Below are 20242 nucleotides of genomic sequence, written 5' to 3'. Positions count from 1 at the left end.
CTCATTGGAAAAGACCCTGATGGTGGAAAAGATTGAAGGCAGGAGGAGAAGGGGATGACAGAGGATGAGATGGTTGGAAAGCATCTCGGACTCAGTGGACATGAGTTTGACCAAGTTCTAGGAGATGGTGATGGACAGGGAAGCCTGGCATGCTGCAGTGCATGGGGCTGAAAAGAGTGGGACATGACTGAATGACTGAACAACAAGAATTGCTGGATATTCAGGTGATTTCAGTCTTTTGCTATGACACAATGTTGCCTAATCCTGTACATTCTCTTTACATATTGAATTACTACATTGCAAATTTCCAGGAATCATTATGCGCACTGTAGTTTATGCAGATAACACCCTACACGTCCATTCCAGCAGCCCAATTTTTAATAAGTAGGAAAAAATTACTAAGAGAGCATGCTGCAACTGTGCCAACATTTAGATATATCTGCACCAGTACATGGATTTTTTTTTAATCAGAAATATTAAAGCAGGAGTAAAAGGAGATAGGTAAGATCAACTAGATATAATTTAAGAATTTGAAGGATGAGAAGAGATATATCAAAAGACAGAGTTATGTGAAACACCAACATTCAAGGTTTAGACCATGGAAAAAGGAAAGTCAGCAAAGGTGAGAGGCTGGAGGAGAAAGAGAGGTGGTCATTAGGGTATTTAAGCAATTCTCCCAATACTGCATAACCAGAGACCAGCAAAGCAAAGGCAACACCTGACAATATCATATCAGGGCAGGATAGGAATTTTTTGCAACTTACTTTGTCTCTCTGTCTTTCTCCATATTTTTCTTCATGTTCTCCAGAAAGTTCCATTTTTTAATATCTCTTGCTCTAACAGGTGCAAGCTATGCAACCTTGTGAGAGTATTCACCTTTCTGGTTCATCATTGATAATGAGATGTGTTTTGAACGTCAAATGGGAATATAGGTGTCTTAGACATAGAGATGTTTGTAACCAGGGTGGAGAAGATGAAGCAAGAGTGTTCCAATATCACTGAAATCCCAGTTGACCTCATGGTGCCCAACACTAAGCTTGACAATGCATTACAAGAGATGGTTATGATATCGACAATGATACCCTTTTTGGGAAAGAAGCCTAGTGTTTGTACGATTACTTACCCGTAGTGATCTCCCTCTCCTGTGAATACCTGGTGCTCTACAAACACTTGTACCTTGCTGCTGCTGCTGCTGCTAAGTTGCTTCAGTCGTGTCTAACTCTGTGCGACCCCATAGATGGCAGCCCACCAGACTCCCCCGTCCCTGGCAGGATTACTGAAATATTTTCCACACTGTAAGCAAAGCATCTAAAACAGTGTTGGATACATAGCACATGAACTCCATGAGGTAGCTATTGTGGTCATTGCTGAATATTTTGATATGGCCTGATTGTAGTGATAACTAGATGACCAGCTTCTTTAATTGCTCTGCTTTATTGTACAGAAGACCACACAACTTCTATCTACATAAACATTAGCTTTGACAACATCAGGACACGGAAGCTCATTCCTTAACCCCACCTCATTCATAGGCCTGACCTGAAGACATCAAAAAGTCCAGAGTTGGAATTCAAACGGGGTGTCATGTAGCCTATATGCATTTTAGGGAAGAGAGGTGGTTTTGCCACCAAGACTCAGAAGATGGCTCACAGCTATACAAATGGAGAGGGTGTGGGTGCACAAGACAGATACAGAGAGACAAAGAGAGACAGACAAAAGGGATGTGGAGATGGAGACAGAAGCACTGTGAAACCTCCCTCTCTATCTTCTGCTAACTCTTACAACTTCTGAGTCCCAAGCAGCAGCTTTCCCACGGGCAGTTCTGACTAAACCATGTCCATATCACTTAGTGCTTTGGAGACAAGGGAAATGGGAAGGATTTTAGAAAGCAGGCAGAAGGGGAAATAGGTATAATAATAAGGTTGGAGGAAAAAAAAACTCACTTCCACTGGGTGATGGAACAAGAATAATGGGAAAGTTAGGGCAAAGAATAGACAGGAAGAAAAGTGAGAGTAGAAAGGAAGAAAAAAGTAAAGAGGGAAAATCGGGCTATACATGATGAGATAATAGAGCATTTTAAAGTGGCCATGGAATAAAAGCAAGATTAAAAATCAACTGAGGACTAATTAAAATGTGCCCTTATGTGGGTATGCATGTGTGGGTATTTGGTATTGGTGTCCTTTATCTAAAACCCAAACATCAAATTGGAGCTAATGCTCTGAACAGAAAAACACAGTACTCCTTAACATCCGCCTAAATGCCTGTAGTTGATCCTAGTCATTTATTTCTTCAGATTGACCACACCTTCAGCAGAGTTATCAGAGCTTGTTGGTAAATCATGCTGTTTGAATTTCTGCCCATGCATTTACATTCCATTTCCTCCTAGTTCAAAAACAGGATCTGGCCTTAGCGAGGATCCTTATTTTCTCGTGGTTACTTGGCCTATTTGATATTTAGTCAATGTCTCTGATTCATGGAATGAATTCGACATTTTCTAAACCAATAATAACAGGTATCGGGGGGGCATTGTAGCTGGAAGGAAGCAGAGAAACCTCCCATTGGGCCCAAGAGGAGACGAAGCCCATTGAGGCCAGGTAATTTACAAGAGGTCACACATGCCAGCTCTGCCTCTCTCTGGAGCTCAAGTCACTCAACCTCTCTGAGCTCAGTTATATCTTCTCTAAAATGAGTGTTAAAATATTTGCTTCAAGGATTTTTTGAGAAAATTAAGAGTGCTTAAAAGGTGAAATAGCCTAAATTCAAAGTGGTTCACAGGAAGTTTTAAGCGCGTGTGGCCGCACATGCACAGTTACAGGCCCCGCCCCCTCCTTGCCTGTGCACGTGGAGCAGAGGAGAAACAGGCTGGGGCGCTGACTATGACCTGAAGCTCCTTGTTGTGGCATCATGGGATGCGGCCAAGCCCAACATAGGATAATTAAACAAGAGTCAATGAATGAGCCAATTAAATAATTAGCTAATTAATTAATTTTAAAAAGTTACACCCCTCAGTTTAAAAAAAAATGCAAAAGTAGTTTTATAAAAGTCCTCAAAGAAGGAAGCAATTATTTCAAAGTTCACTTATGTAAAAATCCTCTCCTCTGTTGATACTGAAACGAACACACCTAAACGGAGTTATCAGTTGTTTCCAAGTGAAGGTTGCTTACATACATATATAGACACACGTATTTTATGGTCCTGTGCTCACTATTTTGAAGGCAACCCCCTCACCAAGGATACTGATTCCTTTCTCCTATTTTCTTAAAAAGACACTAAAGGGAATTTAAAAGAGAAAAATTATGGAAAGTGGACAGCAATGAAAATATCACTTCACTCAGGTTCATAAATCATTAAAAAAAATTCTTCTTTCATTTCGCACAACCTAGCAGATTTATTGAAAATTTATCACTAGTCCTTTCAAGGAAGCTTTCCCTTGTTCAGAAGAGAAAGGATTTTGACCTAAATTGCCTAACAGCTAAGCCAGAATGCCATTGTAGTTCTGTGGCTCTATTTCAAAACTAGCCTGTATTTTACAGAATTTCAAACATTCAAGTCACTTCCAGTCATAGGAGCTAAAATTGGCCAGGGTGGAACTTGTGGCTGTCAGAACTGATAAACATTTCCTGAATGCCAATTGGTTGGGGAACCATGTCTCTGAATGCCATTAAAAGAGTCTGAAGTCTACCTCAACACATAACCCCAACTTTCAATTGCTTGATGGGAAATTGAGACTTTGTTTGAATAAGCTCAACCAATTTTTTTAGTCCCTCGTTCTGTGGTAAAAGGGGTCTTATGAGTGCTGAGATCTCTGGAGGGAACAGACCAAGTCTGTTTTCACTGGGAAGAGAATAAAGATCAGATCCCTCGATCCTGGAAATCAGGGTTTTTCTGCATGAACTAGTAACTTTGATGGGCCTCAGAAAGTGTTAAAGAAGAGAAATCAAAATTAAATCCAATATTTACTATGGTAGGACAAAATGGGATTGACAATGGCTAAGATATTTCTCTGTATTGGAGGAGCTTTCTTCTCTAAGACAGAGTTTTTCCTTGACCTCCCCTTCCATTTCTATGCAGTGACCCCTGCCAGCTAAGCACTTACTGCATGAAATCAGACAGGCTGTTAACATCTTCTCAAGATAGTATTTGATGAATGTTCCTCTCTCTCCCAACCTCTTTGACAGAATGGGGTCTCTTGTGTGTGTGTTTTCCAACACCATGAAACAACTGGCTCAATTCTGACACTATCTAACTGGAGATAGCATCAGATCCCACAGTTAAGGGCTCAGTCCTCCAATACTATCACCCAAGACACCAATTGCTAATCCAGGGCATCACCTGTGCTTCTAACTGATCAGCTGTAGATTGGAGGTTCCCCAAATCCTTCCTCAGGTTTGATTAACTTGCTAGAGTAGCTCACAGATCTCGTAGAAATGTTTTATTACTAGATTATGAGTTTATTATAAAAGGATATAACTCAGAAACAGCCAGATGGAAGAGATACACGGAACAAAGTATGTGGAGATGACATGGAGCTTCCACACTCTCTGAGCATATTGTTTCCCAGCACCTCCATGTGTCCACCAATACAGAAGCTCTTGAACTATGTCCTTTGAGTTTTATGGAAACTTCATTTCAGTGGTATAATTCATTAAATCATTGGCTACTGGATATTGGCCAGTTAGAACCAGACATGGAAAAATGGACTGGTTCAAAATTGGGAAAGGAGTACATCAAGGTATCACCTTGCTTATTTAACATATATGCAGAGTGCATCAGACGAAATGCCAGACTGGATAAAACTCAGCTGGAATCAAGATTGCCAGGAAAAATATCAATAACTTCAGATATGCAGATGATGTGACCCTAATGGCAGAAAGCAAAAAGGAACTAAATAACCTCTTGATGAAGGTGAAAGAGATTGAAAATGCAGGAGCTCAACTTTCAGAAAACTCAACTTTCAAAAAATGAAGATCATGGCATCCAGTCCCATCACCTCATGGCAAATAGAAGGGGAAAAAAATGGAAACAGTGACAGACTTTATTTTCTTGGTTTTCAAAAGCACTGTGGACACTGACTGCAGCCATGAAATTAAAAGATGCTTGCTCCTTGGAAGAAAAGTTATGACCAACCTAGACAGCATATTAAAAAGCAGAGAGATCACTTTGCCAACAAAGGTGTGGATAGTCAGAGCTATGGTTTTTCCCATAGTCATGAACAGATGTGAGAGTTGAACCATAAAGAAAGCTGAATGCCAAAGAATTGATGCTTTCGAACTGTGGTGCTGGAGAAGACTCTTGAGAGTCTCTTGGACTGCAAGGAGATCCAACTAGTCAATCCTAAAGGAAATCAACCCTGAATATTCATTGAAAGGACAGATGCTGAAGCTGAAGCTCTAATACTTTGACCACCTGTTGTGAAGAGCCAACTCATAGGAAAAGACCCAGATACTGAGAAAGATAGATGGCAGGAGGAGAAGGGGACAACAAAGGATGAGAAGGTATGATGGCATTACTGATTCAATGGAAATGAGTTTGACCAAACTCCGTGAGATTGTGAAGGACAGGGAAGCCTGGCATGTTACAGTTCATGGGGTTGCAAAAAGTCAGACATGATTGAGTGTTGGTGATTGATTCAACCTCCAGCCCCTCTTCCCTCCCTGAAGGTCAGGGGGATGGGACTGAAATTTCAATTCTGTAATCACATGGTTGGTTCCCCTGGCATTCAGTTCCACCTTTCAGGGCTTCTGAAATTTACCTTATTAACATAAAGTATGGTATAATTGAAAGGGGTTTGTTATTAATATTAAAACACCTTTATCTCTCTATGACTTAGGAAATTCAAAGGGTTTTAGGAATTCTGTACCAGAAATGGGGATGGAAATCAAACTTAGATTTCTTGTGATAAAGAACAATATCACAATATCTTTTGTTTATAATTGACAAACCCAATCTGAACTAGTTTAGGTACAAAGGGAACATGCTAAATCACCTAGCTGCTGGAAGAGCATGCTGTTTTGGGCCTCAAGGACACTTGGAATCAGGGCTTATAATGCCACTACCTTTCTTTTTCTCTCCTTCTTTCGCCTGTGCTTCTCTCTGAGTAAGCTCCATTCTTTCTCACCATAAACTGGCTTCTGCTATAATGGGGAATATGATTGCCTACAATTTCAATGCTTTATATCACTGGGGAGTTTCTCCTCTTTTAGAGGCCAAATTTAAAAATGCAGAGGAAGGGCTTTGATTGGGTAAATGAGACAAAACTGTCCAGAATAACCAACTGGTACCAGCAGAGTGAGGGTCTATAATTGGTCCCACTTAATCAGAGAGTGGATCTGTTAGAAAATAGCAGCTTCCATTTGAACTTGTTAAGGGAGAAGGAAAGAGGCATATTTCTAGAAGGAGGAAGGTAGTTAGGAAGGGTTAGATGAAGTTGTTGGAGAAGGCAATGGCAACCCACTACAGTACTCTTGCCTGGAAAATCCCATGGACGGAGGAGCCTGGTAGCCTGCAGTCCATGGGGTCGCTAAGAGTTGGACACGACTGAGCGACTTCCCTTTCACTTTTCACTTGCATGCTTTGGAGAAGGAAATGGCAATCCACTCCAGTGTTCTTGCCTGGAGAATCCCAGGAATGGCGGAGCCTGATGGGCTGTCGTCTATGGGGTCGCACAGAGTCGGACACAACTGAAGCGACTTAGCAGCAGCAGCAGCAGCAGACGAAGTTGCGCATGTTTATCAGATAAATCCATAAATACTTGTCAACTAAATCTCTTCCTCACATTTAGGCCTTAATATAAATGAGTAGCTGAGGTCAGAATCTGAGGTGTTCAGGGTATGGACTCCAGGCGTCCACGGCCCATCAAAGGTCACTCTCCTCATGAGTATCTCTTCAGCAGTGTTTGCTTGATTCTAGCACAGTTATCAGAGAAGGCAATGGCACCCCACTCCAGTACTCTTGCCTGGAAAATCCCATGGATGGAGGAGCCTGGTAGGCTGCAGTCCATGGGGTCGCTAAGAGTCGGACACGACTGAGCTACTTCCCTTTCACTTTTCACTTTCATGCGTTGGAGAAGGAAATAGCAACCCACTCCAGTGTTCTTGCCTGGAGAATCTCAGGGTTGAGGGAGCCTGGTAGGCTGCCATCTATGGGGTCGCACAGAGTCGGACATGACTGAAGCAGCTTAGCAGCAGCACCACAGTTATATCTTTTTCTTCACCATATTTGTTTATGGAATGTGTGTGTAAATCACTTTTTCTAAAGAAAGAGTGAAACTTTAAATGAACGAAGGGAACTTACTTCTTTAAAAATAATCTGTTTTGAAAAGTGATAATTCTGCTTAAAATGTTGACATAGGCTTAGAATTTAGTTTGTGTTTGAATATAGATTTTTATATAGGGCTTACTTAAATGCAAAAGAAATGCAAAAAAGCAAAATGGCTGTCTGGGGAGGCCTTACAAATAGCTGTGAAAAGAAGAGAAGTGAAAAGCAAAGGAGAAAAGGACAGATATAAGCATCTGAATGCAGAGTTCCAAAGAATAGCAAGGAGAGATAAGAAAGCCTTCCTCAGCAATCAATGCGAAGAAATAGAGGAAAACAACAGGATAGGAAAGATTAGCGACCTCTTCAAGAAAATTAGAGACACCAAGGGAACATTTCATGCAAAGATGGGCTCAATAAAGGACAGAAATGGTATGGACCTAACAGAAGCAGAAGATATTAAGGAGAAGTGGGAAGAATACACAGAAGAACTGTACAAAAAAGAGCTTCATGACCCAGATAATCACAATGGTGTGATCACTCACCTAAAGCCAGACATCCTGGAACGTGAAGTCAAGCAGGCCTTAGAAAGCATCACTACGAACAAAAGAAATTCCAGCCAGCTCAACTGGGTGGAATTCCAGTTGAGCTGTTTCAAATCCTGAAAGATGATGCTGCCAAAGTGCTGCACTCAATATGCCAGCAAATTTGGAAAACTCAGCAGTGGCTACAGGACTGGAAAAGGTCAGTTTTCATTCCAATCCCAAAGAAAGGCAATGCCAAAGAATGCTCAAACTACTGCACAATTGCACTCATCTCACACGCTAGTAAAGTAATGCTCAAAATTCTCCGAGCCAGGCTTCAGCAATATGTGAACCATGAACTTCTAGATGTTCAAGCTGGTTTTAGAAAAGGCAGAGGAACCAGAATCCAAATTGCCAACATCCACTGGATCATGGAAAAAGCAAGAGAGTTCCAGAAAAATATCTATTTCTGCTTTATTGACTATGCCAAAGCCTTTGACTGTGTGGATCACAATAAATTGTGGAAAATTCTGAAAGAGATGGGAATATCAGACCACCTGACCTGCCTCTTGAGAAATCTGTATGCAGGTCAGGAAGCAACAGTTAGAACTGGACATGGAACAACAGACTGGTTACAAATAGAAAAAGGAGTAAGTCAAGGCTGTATATTGTCACCCTGCTTATTTAACTTCTGTGCAGAGTACATCATGAGAAACGCTGTGCTGGAAGAAGCACAAGCTGGAATCAAGATTGCCGGGAGAAATATCAATGACCTCAGATATGCAGATGACACCACCCTATGGCAGAAAGTGAAGAGGAACTCAAAAGCCTCTTGATGAAAGTGAAAGAGGAGAGTGAAAAAGTTGGCTTAAAGCTCAACATTCAGAAAACGAAGATCATGGCATCTGTTCACATCACTTCATGGGAAATAGAGGAGGAAACAGTGGAAACAGTGTCAGATTTTATTTTGAGGGGCTCCAAAATCACCACAGATGGTGACTGCAGCCATGAAATTAAAAGACACTTACTCCTTGGAAGGAAAGTTATGACCAACCTAGATACTATATTAAAAAGCAGAGACATTACTCTGTCAACAAAGGTCTGTCTAGTCAAGGCTATGGTTTTTCCAGTGGTCGTGTATGGATGTGAGAGTTGGACTGTGAAGAAAGCTGAGCGCCAGAGAATTGATGCTTTTGAACTGTGGTTTTGGAGAAGACTCTTGATAGTCCCTTGGACTGCAAGGAGATCCAACCAGTCCATTCTAAAGGAAATCAGTCCTGGGTGTTCATTGGAAGGACTGATGCTGAAGCTGAAACTCCAGTACTTTGGCCACCTCACGCGAAGAGTTGACTCATTGGAAAAGACCCTGATGCTGGGAGGGATTGGGGGCAGGAGGAGAAGGGGACGACAGAGGATGAGATGGCTGGATAGCATCACCGACTCGATGGACATGGGTTTCGGTGGACTCGGAGTTGGTGATGGACAGGGAGGCCTGGCATGCTGCAATTCATGGGGTCGCAAGGAGTCGGACATGCGTGAGCGACTGAACTGAACTGAAATTGGAAGGGAGTGGGGTCATGAAGAGAAACACCTATACATTTCACTAGGTGCTCTGTTAGGTGTTCTGAAAAACGTTTTTGGACTGCAGCATTTTTTTTTTCCTGTCATTGTAGGCAAAGCAGTCTTTTGTGAAAGCAGTTTCTTCTCTTTCTAACTGGATGATCTTAAACAAGTCACTTATCTCTGCTGGACCTCATCTGGAGAATGGGGATTCTAGTAATAGTTACTTCTGCTTTATGATGTTAGTGAGAGGTTCAAAATGAGATAAGCCAATGAAAAATTATTTTAAATTGTACATTATCGTGAGACTAATACTAATTTAATATTTATTTATGTTTCTCATTACCTAGGACTATGTTACATTAGGGGGCTTCCCCAGTGGCTCAGTAGTACAGAATCTGCCTGTGATGCAAAAGACGCAGGAGACCTGGATTGGATCCTTGGGTCATGAAGATCCCCTGGAGGAGGGCATGGAAGCCCACTGCAGGATTCTTGCTTGGAGAATCTCATGGACAGAGGATCCTGGCAGGCTACAGTCCATAAGGGTCACAAAGAGTTGGACATGACTGAAGTGACTGAGCATGCATGTTTGTTACATTATCCCTTCTTAACACGTGTCTTAAGGCTGTCAAAACTATAGCACAGAATATATATATGTGTGTGTGTGTGTGTGTGTGTGTGTGTATTCATGTTTATTTCAAAGTTGCGTGCCTTTAAATCAAAAGGCATCTGAAATAGCTCATGTTTAAGGCACATCTAGTGCCAAACAAATAAACAGCGACCAGAAGATGCAGGGTCATTACAAAAGAAAGCAGAGAAAATGATTAGTAAAATTTTGAAACCAGGGATTGAGAAAGGGCTCCCAGGCTTGTCTTCCTAACCACAAGAAATATTGCAGACCAGAGTCAGCCTCACAGACTCAGAAACCTAACTTGGTCAGCAGCTGGGGACTAGCCTGTTCAGGAACAGTCTTTAATTAACCTCAGAGATATTGTGTAAATCAGACTGCTTATTAATTAATTTATCCCAAACACTGTAACTCCTGTGCCAGTCACATTGGGTACAGTCAGCACATTTCAGCCTGTAGACACACATACCTGGCCTGCCAAAACCAAACCAGAAGACTGTTTGGTCAGCATGGTATCAGAATCAAGAAATTTCGAGTTAATGGCTTCGGATTCAGATGTCAATAGAGCTGTGATATGCAAAGCTCATTCTGCTGCTGCTGCTGCTAAGTTGCTTCAGTCGTGTCTGACTCTGTGCGACCCCATAGATGGCAGCCCACCAAACTCCGCCGTCCTTGAGATTCTCCAGGCAAGAACACTGGAGTGGGTTTCCATTTCCTTCCCCAATGCATGAAAGTGAAAAGTGAAAGTGAAGTCGCTTAGTTGTGTCCGACACTTAGCAACCCCATGGACTGCAGCCTATCAGACTCCTCCATCCATGGGATTTTCCAGGCTAGAGCACTGGGGTGGGTTGCCATTGCCTTCTCCGAAAGCCCATGCTACGGTGCCCCATCTCTTGGACCCTGCTAGGTGGGCACTACCTATACCAGTCTCTTTGATTCTCATTTGGTCTGTGCTTCTGTTGCTAAGTAACACTCCTTCTGCCTTATCCATTTTCCTCAAAGATGTCTTGAAATTCTTAATCTGCTTACAATCAAGGTCTACTCATTTTAGGGCTTCCCTGGTGCCTCAGAGGAAAGAATCTGCCTGTGAATGCAGGAGACGTGGGTTTGACCTCTGATCCGGGAAGATACCACACGTCACAGCTAAGCCCAGGTGCCGTGACTACTGAGCCTGTGCCCTACAGCCTGGAGCCACGACTACTGAAGCCCTCCTTAACCCTATGGACCCTGGAGCCCATGCTCTGCAACAAGAGACGTTGTGCATTGCAAATGGAGTGTGCAGCCTGCAACGAAAGGAGAGCCTGTGAAGCAACAGAGACCCAGCACAGCCTAATTAAGTAATTAATACTAAAAAAAATCTACTCATTTGAAAATTTTCTTCTCTGTAAGGAGATAGCTAATACCTATTGTTTCCAAATTAACTTTCAAGTCCTATGACCACCCTATTTTTGTCCCCTTTAGGTAGTAGCTGAGAATGCTGGTTCTGTAATCACAGAGTACCGGTTTCAAATTCCAGCTAGGTGAACATGGGTGAGTCACTTAACCTCTATAAGTCTGCTTCCTCATCTGTAAAATGGTAGTGAAAATAGCGAAGAAGACTATTTTAAAGATTAATTTATGGCAATGTTTAGAAGCACTTAGCATACCTGCAAACTCTCACTCATAGTAAGTAATAATAAAAGTGACTATTAGTCATTATCTCATATTCCGCCATTCAGCCATCCTTCACTGAGCACCCACTAAATGTGCTTAGCTACACGCTAGCTCAGGAATCTAGCATAGGGCAATTACTACAACTGAATATTAAATTTAGCTCTTGGCTTCCTGGCTGTCAAAGCCCAAAGGGCCACATTAATTATTGCTAAGATGTTTTCTTCCTGAGCTTAAGTTTATTTGATCTTATGATACTTATACAAGAAGCTTAGTACCAAAAGGTTTAAGCTCTAAAGAAATGACTGTCTAATTATGGACTTTCAGATACTAAGACAATTAGATGAGGACAGCATCTCGGCACTCAACAGGCTGAACATGGGGGTAGTGCAAATTAGCTATGTTGACAAGACTCTATGCTTCCCTGCCCTTCTAGAAGAGCCTAAAAATTATAAGCTAAACATGAAGGTGACTGCTGCAACATCTCACACTTAGAAAACAGGATTGGTTCTCTTGGCCAATGAGAAGGTTTAGTCAAACAGAGGTTTAACCCTAGCTATTAATTATTTCTTTTTAATTTTAAGTACAGTGCTTAGGAAATGAACTCATATGTCTAAGACGCACATGTGCATTCATTTAGGCTGATCTTAAGTAATTCACATTAATAAGAAAGACACAGAGCCCCATCTCACCACATGTTGGCAGTCGCTTTACTGGACTCGAGATAGAATCAAAGTAATTGCTCCATAAAGTAAAGCAGTTAGTAATAACCTAAACTCCAAAAGCCCTTTAATTTTCTGATTCATATCTTTAATCAATTTGCAACATGGAGCAATTGAGTTTTCCCTCTAGTTTCCCAATTGTTTGCTCAAAGGGCTGCTCTGCTGCCTTTGACTGACATGACATTATTGCATTTATATTGACTTTTACGGCAGTTTTTACAACATTCGCGGTGCATAAGTTACATGAAAATGTAGCACGGGAACATTTCAGGATGAAAGTATGCCATAAAGAGAGTGCCCGGCTGTAATGTTTGCAATTTACAGTGTGAGGACATTACAAATGGAGCAGAGCAAACTGGGTCTGGGCTTGGCATCATCTGCTTCCAAAGCCCCTCAGGAAATTGTCTAAGCTGCTTCCCTCAGACCCTGGACCAGGGATAGCTGGAGCTCTGTTGGTTGCTTTTGGCTTGGCTTTGCCATGAGGTGCTCTGAAATACTGCTCTTAGAAGAGAACCGTCTTCTAGCTTCCAAGTTGGAGGAAAGGAGGAGGCGGTTGAGGCAGGATTGTTTTAAAAATTAAGTAAGTTATTTGAAGACTGCTTGAAGACGTTGCTGCTACTGGTTGATTGTTACCTGTTCTGGGGCTGCACACCAGTCTTCACTATTCATTTCCTACGAGGGTCTGGCCAGGAAGCAGAAACACATGGAAGGCTGTTTCTCACCCACCAAGGTCTCCCACTGTCTTCTCAACTGTGACGACTCCAACTCAAGCCCCCAGAATCTCCCACCTCATGACCTCCTCCATCTCTCCAGTCCCTCCCCTTTCCTAATCTCACTAGAGGTCTTTTTCTAAGACATTATATCTCAGAGCAGGTGTTTTATTCCAAAAACCTGTCTGGTGGCTTCCTGCTCCCTCAGAGGAAGTTTCCAGCCCTTTTTCTAGAATTTAAGGATGCAGCCCCATCTCACCTCCCACAGTTACTGCCTCTATTCCAGCTATGCTAGGGAGCAGCTGATGTGTGCATCAGCACTTTTTTTTACCTCTAGTGTTTCCCACCACTCCTCATCGACTCAATGGACATGAGTGTGAGCAAACTCCGAGAGATAGTGAAGGACAGGGAATCCTGGTGTCCTGCAGTCCACGGGGTCACAAAGAGTTGGACGTGACTAAACAACAAGAGTATTTGTCAGTTTACAAGAAGGTTCTGAGAGGTCAAGAGCTAGCTAGATGCCCTTGGTGTGATTCTCAGCCATACCACTTATTCCTTCTGGGACCCTAGGAAGGTAAATTTTCTGTGCCTCGGTTTCCTCATCTGCAAAATGGATATAATCGTAACACTAATCTCACTGGATTAATTCCTTCTGTATACATATAGGTGCTATTAAAGTGCTAACTCCTGTTTTGATACTGGATTCTTCTCCATTTCTTCCTGTAGAAATCCTTTCTACTTTCTCTGCTAATCAAAATCCAGTTCTTCAGAAATTGCCATGTTTCCTGCCCAGTGAAGCCATCCTAGGTTTTCTCGTCAGAGTGAGGCACCCTCTGTACCCTCCTTCCCTCCACGTGTGTTTCCTCCTTAGAACCTTTACTAAGAAGGGCGTGGTTTCCATCGACAGCTGTAGGAGCCAGCACACAGAAGGATCCGAGCAGGCAGCCCACACTGAGCGACAGCGACAAGCTCGCCACCATCAGGGTCCCCTCGTAGGAGCTTACATACCAAATTGGTTTCAGTTACGTTACCTGTGAGTGGGTCATGACTCATGTCAGGAAAACTCAAAGTTCCAGGGGAAATTTAAGTCAGCAAAGCTACCTATTTCTTTCCTTGAGTCAGCCCTCAGCACCTACAGAACCCCTTCTGGACAGATAGGCAGTGGTAGTCAGATTGGAACAGGGAGCTTGAGAGGGTCGGTTCAACACTTCCTTTCCTAGGGAGGATCCAGGCTGGCTTGTGCTTCCTCACCACCCCAGAGACCAAAGAGGCCATTCACTAGTGCCTACTGCTCTGGTGGTGACGAAAGAAGCAAGCCCTTGGTCAATACTCCCAGTGGGAAAATTTCTTTCAACATGTGTCCTCTTTATCTTATACACACTTTTTCAAGTAAACACTTCTCCTGTACTTGCAGTGCCTTTATTCTGATAATGTAGTTAATGCTGATTTATCTGCTCTTTAGGGGTGTCAGGTCCTTGAGGTTGGGGACTACATCTTTTATGTATTTACTTTTGAACATTTTATTTTTAAAATGCTGAAACACACAAAAAAGATCATTTCTAATATGACTTTTAAAATACTATGTGAAATAATAAAACCAAGAATGTGGCCCTTTCACTCCTCCCCTCACATTGCCATTAGTGGCACATGAATTCTTCCTAAGTTCTGGTTTCCTCTCTCTTGCTCTCACTCTTTCTCTCTCTTACTGATCTTCTATTTATTATCTATCTACCTCCATCTGTTTGTCTACATGCATCATATATGCATATAAACCCATAAACATACACACAGTTAATAAACATGAAATCGTTGGCCATCTTCCTTTTAATGCTATATCATGGACATACTTCCCAAGTTATCTATATCTAACTTGTTTTTATCAATGGCCACACTCTCGAATGTGCTGTTATTAAGTCAAGAAGCCTGTGCAGTTAGGTGTAGCAACATCTTAAATTCTGCAGCAGTGGTGCCAGCTTAATTTCAGACCCTGCTTTCTCCACTCTAACCTCTCCTTCAGGTTTCTTTGAATAGAAAACAGGTACATCTTGAGATTTATAATCATACTCACCTTCCTTGCTGCTCAGTGCCCCATATGGTGCTGTACACAAAGCAAGTGCTCAATAAAAGCCTGCTGTAAGAATGGATGGACGTGCAGGAAACCCAGCAGTTACCCAGCCAAGTCCATAACCACCTGCTAGATAGACAGCGTCTGTGGTCAAGGAGCTTTCTGTGTTACTTTCAGGATGTTTTTTGTTTCCTCAGTTTCCCATTCACCCAGTAAGTCTAGAGATATTGGCTTGTCTCCCTGGAGACCTTGGGTGGAATCTGGTATTTCAAAGTGCTTAATGGTACTGCTCAGTAAATAAAAGAAGCCATTAATATGCATGAAGCTATTTCATCAAGAGGCCAACAGAGCAAATTTAAAAGCTATCTTCAAGGGAAAAGAAGTAAACTGTCATTATCATGCATACTAATAACTACAACAGAGGTCTGCAGGAGCCAGGACAATGCCCTCCCTGGGGCCCCTCAGAGTCTGCTGAAACCTTAAGGTGCCCTGGGTCTTGCTATCAGCCTCTCCAGAAAGGGGCTGGAGATGGAGAATTATCTTCTGTCTCCAGACTCCCACAGGCAGGACTGGAGCTCTCAGCATTCCAGGGCTGTGCTTAAGGGCCCTTAGATGATGCATCTAATGCTTTCCGAGAACTCTTCCTAACAGTATGAAAAATTAGATGGGAAACAGCCAACTCATGGGTAGGAAAAAGACTCAGAGGATTTACGATTTGCCACCACTCCAAGGTCACATTTCAACTCAAAGGCATGAAAAATGGGGAGCGTGGTTAAGGCAGAGTCATTAGAAGTAAGTAGAGTGCACTATGCTGTCCAAAGAGCCAGAAACTGCTGGGAAAGGAGCCCTGGGCTGCCAGTGACCTTGGCAAATTCCTAAAACACTCCCTACCTAGAACCTACACCTCCCCTTATCCATACATCATCTATAGGTAATCCAAGACACCTTCAGGGGGATCTTGCATGTGTGGGTTAGCAGGGAGATAGTAGCTCCCTCTTTAGTCTTCTTCTTGAATTACCCAAGAGCTTCTGCCAATGGGGTCAGCCTTCACTCCAAATGTCAGGAGAGAACTAGGGAGCCTGATGTGTCCACTAATGGGTCCCCAGTTGAATCGCCTTTATTTCTACTGTTGCCACAGGTGTTGCCGTGAAAAGGGTTCCACACCACACAATCCTTTGTGTTCTTTTTATAGCTGAGATGATGCCTTTTCTGGTCCAGACCCTGTTGTAGGTTGCAGTGGGTCTCCTCATATGTGCCCCCTTAGTTACAGCCATTGGTGGTTACACGCCCATGCCCAGGAGCCCTATTTCTGGACTCTTCCCCAGACTTCCAGGCCCTGGGGTTGAGACTAGACTAACAGTTCCAGATGCTTTAAGTTCTTTCTCACCTTTCAGATATCACCTGACCCATTCCAAGCTGCCACAGATGATCTGAAAGGGGATATTTAAGTTATTAGTCTCTCTTGCCTCCCAGGGGAAGTCTTAGCATCTATGCAGAATCAGATCTTCTCCAGCTAAGCATACAACAGGATGTGGAAAGAGTGCATATCTTATATTTGCCTAATTAGGAGGGAAAATTCAGGAAAGAGGCAAATTTCAAAGGTTCCAAAGTGACTTTCTGTGCCACCTATAAAATGAAATAGCAGATAAATTCTCCTGTTGAAAAATAAGTTCACTTTAATGGATATATTGCCACATATACAATGTGCTTTACAAGTTGACCTGCTTCATCTATCTTACTTATTTGGAAGGATCAAATAAGGTATGTGATAAAAACATGAATCTTAAAAAGCAAAAAAAAAAAAACCTTGATAATAAAGAACAAGAATTGCTATAAAAATGATTCTTTCTATAAAAAATAGACTTTGGTTCTAGAAACTCTGAATTGACTTCTAGGCAAGTAGAGAATAAAAATTGGATACCCAAGAAAGTTTGGGGACAGAGCATACCTGATTTGTGGTGCAAACACAGAGGGGAAGCCAAAAGAATGTAATGACAGATAAAAATAATCACAGGGACAGTGTTTCTAATTTATAATATCCATCTCCCACTTAAATAATTGCTGTTTCCTTAGCTTTTCCTCCGAAACTTTGTATATTTTAGAAGCCACTTAACCACTCTGAGATTCAGTTTCGTAAATGTGAAATGAGAGAATTCAACTAAAATCAGTAGTTTTCCAGTTTTTCTTTTTAGTCATAGAATGCCTTGTATGAGCAAGACATAGAAGATGACTTAAAGATGCCCAATATGCAAACCCACTGAAACAGAGTGTTTGAACATTCTAAGATTATATACAGTCATAGATAAATGGTAATTTTCCAAAATTTGCTCACATCTTACATAGCAGAGGATGCCGCCCTGCCTAAAAAGCCTGACAGGAGCCCTCTGGAGATGCAGCAGTCTTTAGTGACTGTGGCCCAGAGCCTTAGCCCCGAGTTGCATGTATATTTCCATTGAGCTTCTTGAATAACCTGACAATGTTAGGCAGATGAAGGAATTAAGTAATTAGCATTTAATTTTTCCTAATTTTTCAAACAGGGAGAATAACTGACTCTGACTGGAGGTCTAATATGAAGACATTACCTCTGATAAAGCCTGGAAGACCACAAGCAGTCCAGAAAATGAGTAGCTCAGATGGCTTCTCTTCATCTAATACTAGGCCTACATTCTTCTATATGAGCTAACTTCTCACTTTCCTGATAGGTAAAATCACCTAAAATCACCCCTTGCTCCAAAAAAGCAAAGGCCAGTGTAGAGATAAGAAATAATTTCACTTTCTACATGAAGGCACCATGACTACTGGCAAATATCTTGGGTGGGGGTAGTGAGTGGAATGGAAAGTGAAAAGCACCTGGGAAACAACCCAGAAATATGAAAACAATAAGTCTAAAAGGCACTGACAAAAATCAACCCAGCGAGCCAAAGGAAATCATGAATTTGAGTCATGCCAAACATATGACCCCATCACAGCCTAAGGTTTTTTTTCTTTTCAGAGTCACATGGATGGTTCTTTCTTCATCAACATTTTCATGACACACAGGAGGGATCCTAAACAAGACCATGAACTTCGGGAGTCTTGAGTCTGGGTTCTTCTAATGCTCTTGGGTGCTTTGATTCCCATGTTGAACCTTCATCAACAGCAGGAGAAAAAAAGGGTCATTCATCAGGGTCAAAGAATCACATCACCTGCACAACACGAGCTTAGTTTGTGGGGCCCATTTCATTGTGAACAAGATGGTATTTCAATAATAAGTTTCTGTTAGCCAGGGAGTTTAGATTAGGAGAAAGCTGATCTTGAGAAGTCAAGTTGTAGAATCTCCTAAGCAGTACAGGGACCCCTTCTATGACTTCCCTGGTGGCTCAGATGGTAGAGCATCTGTCTACAATGCGGGAGACCCGGGTTCGATCCCTGGGTTGGGAAGATCCCCTGAGAAGGAAATGGCAATCCACTCCAGGACTATTGCCTGGAAAATCCCATGGACATAGAAACCTGGTAGGCTACAGCCCGTGCGGTCGCAAAGAGTGGGACACGACTGAGCGACTTCATTTTCTATGACGTAGCAGAAAGATCGTCATTCAGGATCTGTGTGAGTCCCTTCAGGGACAGACTCTCCCTGCCATTCAAACATGCAGGTTCCATTGTCAGATCACTGTTAGTGTCGGAAAGTTGTGGAAAAAGTAGACAGAAACTTAGAAAACCCATTATTTCTAGCAATTTCAAAGACAATTGCAAGAAGAAAATATTTGCCCTAAAAGAACACATTTTGAATAGGAAAAATCTCTTGTAAGTATTTTATGTTGGAGAAAACTTGGGGTGTAAGAAGTCAATATATAACCTCTCCTTTCACAGATCTCTTTCTAAACAGATACATCTCCAATATCCTGTTCCATAGAGCTTGATGATATTTTAATCATATTATCCTTTGTGGTTTGCAGGGTGTGCCTCTGAAGGGGCACACACTTGCTTAATAGCACTCCTGTGACACCCAGCCTGGAGACAGCTGGCTGCTCTTTAAAGCCCTTGGTGACTAAATCAATTAGGCCAAATACGTAGCAGATTTTTTGAAGTAACAACCCACAATGTATTTCTAGTTTCTTGAGTTGGGTCACAAGGAGATTGTCTATGATGTTAGCCAGGTGTACCCTGGTTTGATAAAGGGATCTTCAAAGCTAGAATCCAGCTTGGTTAGTTCTTTCCCATTTCTAAATAGTCACTGGAATGCCAAAGAATTAGAACAGTCGGTTGAGATGTGTTAGTATCATGATCTAGTTGAGCCTTTTCTGCTCCCAGAGTCAACCCTGCTTCAAGCTCTTGTCATTTTGTGTTTTTACTATTGCAGTGGGCTCTTAGTTGAAATCCGTTAGCCTAGTTCTCAAGGTGTTATGTGAAAGGCTTCCAGCTTTGTCTGTTGTCTCTTCCCAGAGCAGTTTATATTTGTTCTTTGGTAATACTCTTGACACATGTAGTTGCTTATTTGAAAGACTGTTTTCACTATCACACTATAAACACTCCACAAGGGTAGGGGCTGTGCCCTGGATAGTCACTGGGATGTCCACAATACTCATAGATGCTCAATAGCTACTTACTGAACGAATGGCCTGATTCCTCACGACTACCTTATAGCACTGTGTAGCTGAGGTATGTTTTAACACCACTCGAAACAGACACCCCACTTGCCTGCTCTTGCCTTTTGCTTATGTCATTTGCTTTATGGCCATTCTAAAAGAAAACACAAAAGACAGTATGAAGATAATAATTTGGACATATTTTAAGTGATGAGAAAGGAAAAATGAGAGTATCCTGGCTGGGAGATAAGAAAGGAATTTTAGGGTTACCACCTGAAAAAGCCTGAACTTGATCATCAGGATGCCAAGATTTTATTACTTGGTTATCCTGTGACCGTGGAAGATGCAATTCTCTGTACATTGGTCTGTAAAGCTTGGATAGTAATGCCGTTTTCATGGTGTTCCCACAGGCTGCATAGGGACTGTGAGACACTGGGCTTTGGGACTCCTGCTAATACATTTAGCTTTGTTGTTGTTGTTAAATATTTAACATAATTGCAAACTGAGCTCAGAAAAGGTGTTTTTTTCCCCCTGCCTGAGGTATTAACACATCAACCTTCATTC

The sequence above is a fragment of the Capricornis sumatraensis genome, chromosome 21 (assembly GCF_032405125.1).
Source record: "Capricornis sumatraensis isolate serow.1 chromosome 21, serow.2, whole genome shotgun sequence".
Classification (NCBI taxonomy): domain Eukaryota; kingdom Metazoa; phylum Chordata; class Mammalia; order Artiodactyla; family Bovidae; genus Capricornis; species Capricornis sumatraensis.
Note: the sequence above shows the minus strand (reverse complement) of the source record.